This window comes from Epinephelus moara, chromosome 1 (assembly GCF_006386435.1).
Source record: "Epinephelus moara isolate mb chromosome 1, YSFRI_EMoa_1.0, whole genome shotgun sequence".
In the NCBI taxonomy this organism is placed as follows: domain Eukaryota; kingdom Metazoa; phylum Chordata; class Actinopteri; order Perciformes; family Serranidae; genus Epinephelus; species Epinephelus moara.
Window position 1 is genome coordinate 3776511 of NC_065506.1, and position 7287 is coordinate 3783797.

Sequence of the window (7287 nt, forward strand, 5' to 3'; positions counted from 1 at the left end):
CTTCAACACAAACTTCCACAATCTTTGTGCCTGCCATAGACAGAGAGACAGGAAGTGACACACATATTTGTTGTTTGTTGTTATTAGTGTTATTATTGTTATTACTGAGATTGATTGAATGTGACTATGACTGTGATGGAGTCAATCATAGTTATACATATTATACATACAGTATTACCAACAGTATAGATTATAACTAATTTATTGTAAATATTGTTTTCCTTTGTTATTATTATTTTGAATTCCAAATGCTTGCTTTGGCAATATGTACAGTGTTACCTCATGCCAATGAAGCCATTTTAATTGAATTGAAAAAAATTAATTGGAATGTGACTTCCATCTATTGCACCAACACACTGTGGTACCCTCCAACAACTCTGAAAGTGAGCGGCCATTTCCACCAACTTCTCAGCATCAGGGCATGCAAAGTGGGTAGGGAGCAGCACCTTGATGACTGCATTGCAAAAATCCTGCACACAGTTAAATACAGGTCTCAGGCCTACTCCAAAAAGATGGCTGATGGTTCTGTATTCACCGCCGGTGGCCAGCTTCCAGATGGCAATCGCCACCCACTTCTGAATGGGGACACACAAGCAGTAATTTGTGTTCCTCCTGCTAATGACATGCCTCACTCGACTGCAGATGTACTCGAATGATTCGCGGGACACACGGAAGTTCTGGATGAACTGGACAAAAGGTGAAATCAGGAACAATTGTATCCCAACAGTAGTGAGATCTTGGGTGTGCCCAGACAACGGGTGATCTTCGGCTTGCCATCATTTGCAAGACTACCTATAAAGACAAAAATGTATAGGTAAATAAGCATGTTGAGTGGAGAGTGATCAATACTAAAATGAATATCCACCATGCTATTTAACCCATATGCCTCATGTTTTGCTTGTATTGAAAAATAAGGCCTAGTCCACATGGACCTGTGTACTGTAGATAGGATAACTGCAGTATTTCATTGTGTTTATGTTTACATGTATTGTGTTTGGCCAAACACAACTGCATTTTTGTGCCCCCGAAACCGCGTTTCTTTGTCATTCAAACTGTCCAAACCAATCAAAGTCCCTTTTTTCTGGTAACCATGGATATGGAGTCCCTATACACCAATGTCCCTATACAAGGAGGGCTAAGGGCAGCTGAAACTTTCCTGTTGAAAGAAAACAGAACCACACCTAGCACTAAGTGCATCCTAAAACTGTTGGAGACTGTGTTGACCACAAACTATTTTACGTTTGACAAGGACTTCTTCTTGCAGGTGTCGGGAGTCAGCATGGGATCTAAGATGTCGCCCAGTTTTGCGTCCTTATGTTGGCCTGTTCGAGAAGGAGGTGGTGCTTAATCCCTCCAGGAATCCGTTTCTTCAACATATCTCTACTTACAGAAGGTACATAGATGACGTCTTCTTCATCTGGACCTCGACAGAAGATAAACTCAAAGACTTTTATAACTTCATCAACACACAGAACACACACTTAAAGTTCACTATGACCCCCTGAAAATGAACTTTTTGGACATTCTTATCATCAAGAGTAGTGACGGCCTCAGTGCCTCGATGTATAGGAAGCCTACAGGAACTCGCTGCTACATGGACAGTCTTATCACCCCACTCCTCTGAAAAGAAGCCTGCCTGTTGCTCAGCTGAACCGTGTACGTCACATATGCAGTTCAGACACTGATTTCTGAACACACAAAAGACAGACCTTGAACACAGATTGTGTAGTGTAATGTACTGATTTACTGAAGACATATACTGTACCTTTTAGTTGACTTTTAAAAGATACGTGTTGAAGCAATGTACTCTGTGCATTGACAAATTACACACTGGTTTATTATTTCATGTATTCCTATGACACACTCACTGAGCATTTAAGCATTGTGGTGGAGTACCTAGGCATCATTTCTAAAAATAGCATGAGGATGGGCTCAGAAACACTGGTGGAAAATTAGGGGAATTACAGCTTGTCCTGAGAATGACCCTAGTAAGAGGAGGCGGTCTTAGATTGTCTAGGAAAAACATTACTCAGCAGAAATATGACACCATTATGGTGGTAGGATGAAAGGAGAAAAAGTGACTCAGCAGAGGTGGGATATCGTTACGATCAGAGCCAAGTGGGAAGGATTAAGAAAGAGATGACTCAGCAGAAAATCTTTACAATAAAAACAAGTGCGCAAACAAAGAAATTTCAGTCTTGCTCCGGAGCTTGGCTCATTGAGTTGTGATGTGTTTGTTGCCTGCGAGCACATTAAACTCAGTTGCATCTGATTCTACGTGTCTCCAGTGATTTTTTTGACCTCTGAGTATTTGAGTTTTTGATATCATAATGGAAAACAAAGAAAGTCCATTTGAGAAGAAAGAAATGAGGTCGCGAGCTAACTGGCTACAAAAAGAGTGGTTGACCTGAGCCTCTGAATGCTTCTCTAACCTGACAAACTGTGTGCTTGTACACTACCAAAACCGTTGATAACAGAATTACCTGTGCCTTCCAATACTCTCCTCTCGCTAAAAAGATGTCATCTATTGTGCATAAACACTGGCATGCTGTATCCACTGACCCTGCTCTGAAAGGATGCCTGGAAGACCCTCCTCGTGTTGTTTTTAAAAGACCTCCCAACCTCAGAAATATGTTGGTGAGGGCGGACAATCCCAGTCCCCCACCCACTCCTGTTTCTTTTCTGAGTCCTGTGGAACCAGGCAACTACAAATGTGGCAACTGTCAACAGTGTAACTTTACTTGTAAAACTAAAACTTTTCATCATCCACGTACTGTTAAAGTCTCTGTCAAAGGTGTGATTTCTTGTAAAACTAACAATGTTATATACATGCTGAAGTGCCCCTGTGGTCTCGCTTATATTGGTAAAACATCCAGACCTCTTAACAGAATTTCTGAACATATGTGTGCTATCAGAAATCATGACCAAAAGAGCCCCGTGGCTAATCACTTTAACCTCATGGAACACACTGTTGCCTCCTTGAGTTATATCGGTATTGAACTTTACAGACTATGTCACCCAAGGGTATGAATGAACATCCGTCCTTTCCTGTAATTTTTTCTATATTTTCTGTCAGTCGTTGCCTTGATATCTGTGTGAGACAGACAGACAGACAGACAGACAGACAGACAGACAGACAGACAGACAGACCTTGATTTATGTTCTTTTCCCTGTAACCCATTGATCATGTGACCCATATCACATGTACTTAAGATGGCGTCACCCTGTGTATCTCAAGTCTGACGAAGAGCGTCTTGCTCGAAACGTTACTTCTATTTCTCTGCTGCACACGGTGCTAATAAATGGACTGAACATTGGAGCCCTGCGGTGTGCGAGCTGTTTCTTCTTCGCATTTAATAATTGTGCTATTGCAATGTCTGATTTGAATACCCCATGATTTAAATGTGACTTGATATCCACGTCATGTTCGATATTGCAGATGAACTGAAGAAGGGTTGGTGGAATGGATTCCTCAACAAATCCCTCATGGAACTTGTCAAACTTTGTCTTGTGATTAAGCATCTCTCTATGTATGATGCTGGCAGCCTTAGCTAGGTAAAGGGCTTCAGCATCATTGCATTTGCTTGTGTGGCGGGGCTAGAGGGGCTTGTAAGCCACCAGAATGTAACAGCTCGACTACGCCAACTGGGGAATCTCACCCCAGGAGTTATATTACGAACCTAGACTAACACCTTGGTCATATACAGGCAGCACAAGTTCATTACCTGAAGTAAGACAAAGACATGGTTCTAAAAGAAATACAAATTTATTGATTATTGAATAAGAACTGGAAGCATCTGTGGAGGAGTTGATCAGATCTGGATAGAAATGTAGAAAAGGTTTTATTACAATTATGAATTTATTCTTAACATTACTTTTCTTTAAAAAAAAAAACAACTTCCAGCAGGAATAACTAAAACTATGATAGACAAGGGAATAGTGGGCTGAGGCCAGTAGTGGGGAGGCAGTCTACCTAAAGGTGTGTTCCAACAGTGCAAACTCACCCACCACTCGTGTTCTCACGGCAACTGGCAATCACAGCAAACAGGTGTTCAATATGGTGTCCCAGCCTCCACCACTAGCCAGCAACCAGCTCCACTAAAAGGGGACAAAGAGTATTAATAAAAGAACAAAACAATAAATGTAACAACCAGCTGGTTCACTCTAAAATACAACCTAGCCTCACGACTAGGCAGCTACAGACAAAGCAGATACGATACTGTCTGAAGGTCACCACGTCTCAAGGCAGCATTATCAAAGCTAAAACTAAAGGCAAAACAGCAGCCAATAAGACCTAAAAAGTACAAGCATATAACATGTTAATAAGAAGTTTATAACAGAGTAATAACATGGTAATAGCAGGTATCTCATATCCATCAACTGCTAGATACAATAACCCATACCTTGACATAAAGATGCATTGACTATGCAAACTTGAGGGGGTTAACATCCAGGTCACTGTCAGGGATCACCAAAACCTCAGGCAGGCGGACACCAATACAACCAGGCAGACAGACTAAGGCAGACAAAACGACTTAGGCAAACAAATGCAATCCAGTTGCTAAGTACATGCAAAATTAAGCAGCACACTAAGCAAACACTTCAAAGTTAACAACCTCCAAGCAGCATGAACAATCTGAACAGCATCACCTACCTCAGAATCACAGAGAGGAGACCATGTGGCAACCAACAGGCAGAAAGAGCAAAAGGCAGCCATGTTGCCACAGGTGCTTTAAATACCCTCAGGTTGATTAGGGGGCTGGACCTGGGAGGAGTTGACCTAATTCACACAGGGGGTCATACAGCCTGAACACAAAGTGTCCCTGCTACAATCGCATCAGACAGAACAGAGCTGATGTCCTTCTTGGAAGAAAGCAGTACATCATGCCCCATCTTGTGTTCTTCTAGCTCAGGTATGCTTGAAAGCAGCGCCTCCTTCAGTCTAGTGGAATTCACATTTGGTGATTCGACACCCAGTTGCTGCAGTTGTTGCTTGTAAAGAGAGACAAGATCTATAAGCTTGAATATAACTGGATCTGGATAACTGGATAATTGGAACACGTTCTGAAAAAGCTGAATGATACAGGTTATGGCTCGCAGAGCTTCCGGAGTTCTGTTCATGCCTGAGGGCATTAAGATGGGCTCTCTCTCTGTTGTACAGTCCAATGAGACAGGCAGGATGGTACTTTAATTCCTGTGCAACAACATCACCAGCACTAAGCTTTGCTAGGAGCTTCGTGTCACTTAGATTCCTGGCACATTCATTGTCATCGCATCTCTTAAGGGGGGTATTACACTCTCATCTTCACAGATAAAGCACAACACTTGCGATGGTTGGGATCTTCTTGGTCTCTTGACCTTGATACCTTTGGTATCTTCTGTGTCTTCAGCAGCAGCAGAAGATGCTCTCTTTTGGGCCCTTTCCAACTTTGTGTTGTTGAACAACAGTCTGCAGCTTAGATGATACCTTGCCTTGTTTCTTGTCAACGTGCTTTCAATGCCATCACCTTCATCTAGTCAGCGTGGATTTTGTAAGATAGGGAGAGCATCGATCTCGGCAAACAATGGAACATTTCTTGCAATGTTACCATAACCAGTAAGATCACATTCTCTGTTGAATAAACTCGGTTTATGAAGTTTTTTTGTGTCCAGACAAAGGCAACATTTGTCCCAATTATTTTTCTGAACTGTTATGATAACCTCTGTCATGTCTGCAGCAAAGGCCGAGGGTTTATCCTTTTACCACCTTGTACCTTTCATGTATGGGATACAACTAGGTTCATGCCTTAGCCCTACACCTAGTCTGATCATTCATCCAATGCCATTTAAATCCCGTGCAATCTGTACACCATCCGGTTAACTAAAACCCTGTTAACCTTGGTTTGGCTCTCCCGCGCTGGCACAACCTGTCAATTCAGGGGTGGCTATCTAATTGATTTGGGGTAAATTAGACAACATTTGGGATACTAACTTTTAATTAGCTGACATTGAACCCCACACTGAGTTTAACAGCAGTGATATTGTCACACAAAAGGTGTGGGGTTCTTTTCTATACCAGCACTGTGTATGTCCACTGTTAAAAAGAAGACTTTATTTAAAACCAATAAAATCACAGCATTGACAAATGCAGAGATTAACAATGGCTAAAAAAAGTGTTAACACACAACAATGATGGGCAGTTAAAAATGGCTGACAGGAATGAGGATGTGTCCAAATAAAAGCTATCACTCAGCCAGATCACTCAATAAAGTCTTTCCAGAGCTCAAAAATGTCTGTGCTGAGAGACGTTCTGGATGGGGAAATGTTTACTTAATCCTTTCTCTGAGGAGGGATAGCAAGAGGTAGGCCTTGTAAAGTTGTCTACCCGCCGTTCGTTTCGGTCTCTTGGCGTCTTCTCCACATGGCTGCGCTGCTCTGCCTCCCACGGACTGCCGCTGTGGAAGACAAGACGCGTTCTCAGTCACATGTTCACACAGACAGAGGGGTTACACACGCACACACCGGCCAACTCAGCTATACACTTTCCTTTATTTAGCTTAAATGAGCGTTGACCAAGTGTCTGTCGCCTTGCCTCCATGCGCCGGTCCCGGGTCTCGTCTCGGGCCTCGTCTCGAGTATCTGCTGCTCTGCCTTCAGTCCGTGCAGATCCTCCATCGGGTAGCCTCTACTCCGCGGTGCAGCTCTCGCCGTGTAGCTCTCGCCGTGTGCGTGTGCGCTGTCTTCTGCCCGTGCCTCTCGTGTCGCTCTCCGTGTCCTCTTTCCTGTTTCGTGCTCTCCCCATACTTGTGTCCCATCACACTTAAGCAGCACACTGACTTGTGCCGGCCTATCAGGGGGTGTGGTCAGTTAATCATGGCTAATATTGTTCCTCTCATCCTCAGTCCACAAAGCATGCATTGTAAGAATAAAACCATAAAACCATGCAATAATATAAAAACCAGTAAAAACATGTAGCAAACTCAAAAACACACAAATGTGAATAGATATAAATACTGATAAAACCCAAATAAATAAATCTAGAAATATAAACGATTAAAAAAACATGCATCTAGAATATAATGCCAACTCAAAAGTACAGCATGCAGAAACATGAGAATGTCTCACTGTGACAATATATCACCAATGTGCCCTGGTAGTGCAGATATTCACTTTTTCTGCCAATGTGCCCTGGTAGTGCAGATATTCACTTTTTCTGATTTACTTCAATCAATCAATCAATCAATTTTATTTATAAAGCCCAATATCACAAATCACAATTTGCCTCACAGGGCTTTACAGCATACGACA

At 42.4% G+C, this 7287-nt stretch overlaps 1 long non-coding RNA gene across 2 annotated transcripts; it reads right to left on the minus strand.

Annotated features, from left to right (window-relative positions):
• Positions 1-3760: 3760 nt before the first annotated feature.
• Positions 3761-6814, minus strand: LOC126388705 (uncharacterized). 2 transcript variants are annotated; one of them, XR_007569778.1, is made up of 4 exons: positions 4655-6814; positions 4404-4516; positions 4005-4098; positions 3761-3818 (listed from the first exon to the last, which is right to left on the minus strand). It is a non-coding gene; the product is annotated as an uncharacterized LOC126388705 (long non-coding RNA). The 2 variants fall into 2 exon arrangements; XR_007569777.1 differs by having other exon boundaries at positions 3818-4098.
• Positions 6815-7287: the final 473 nt, after the last annotated feature.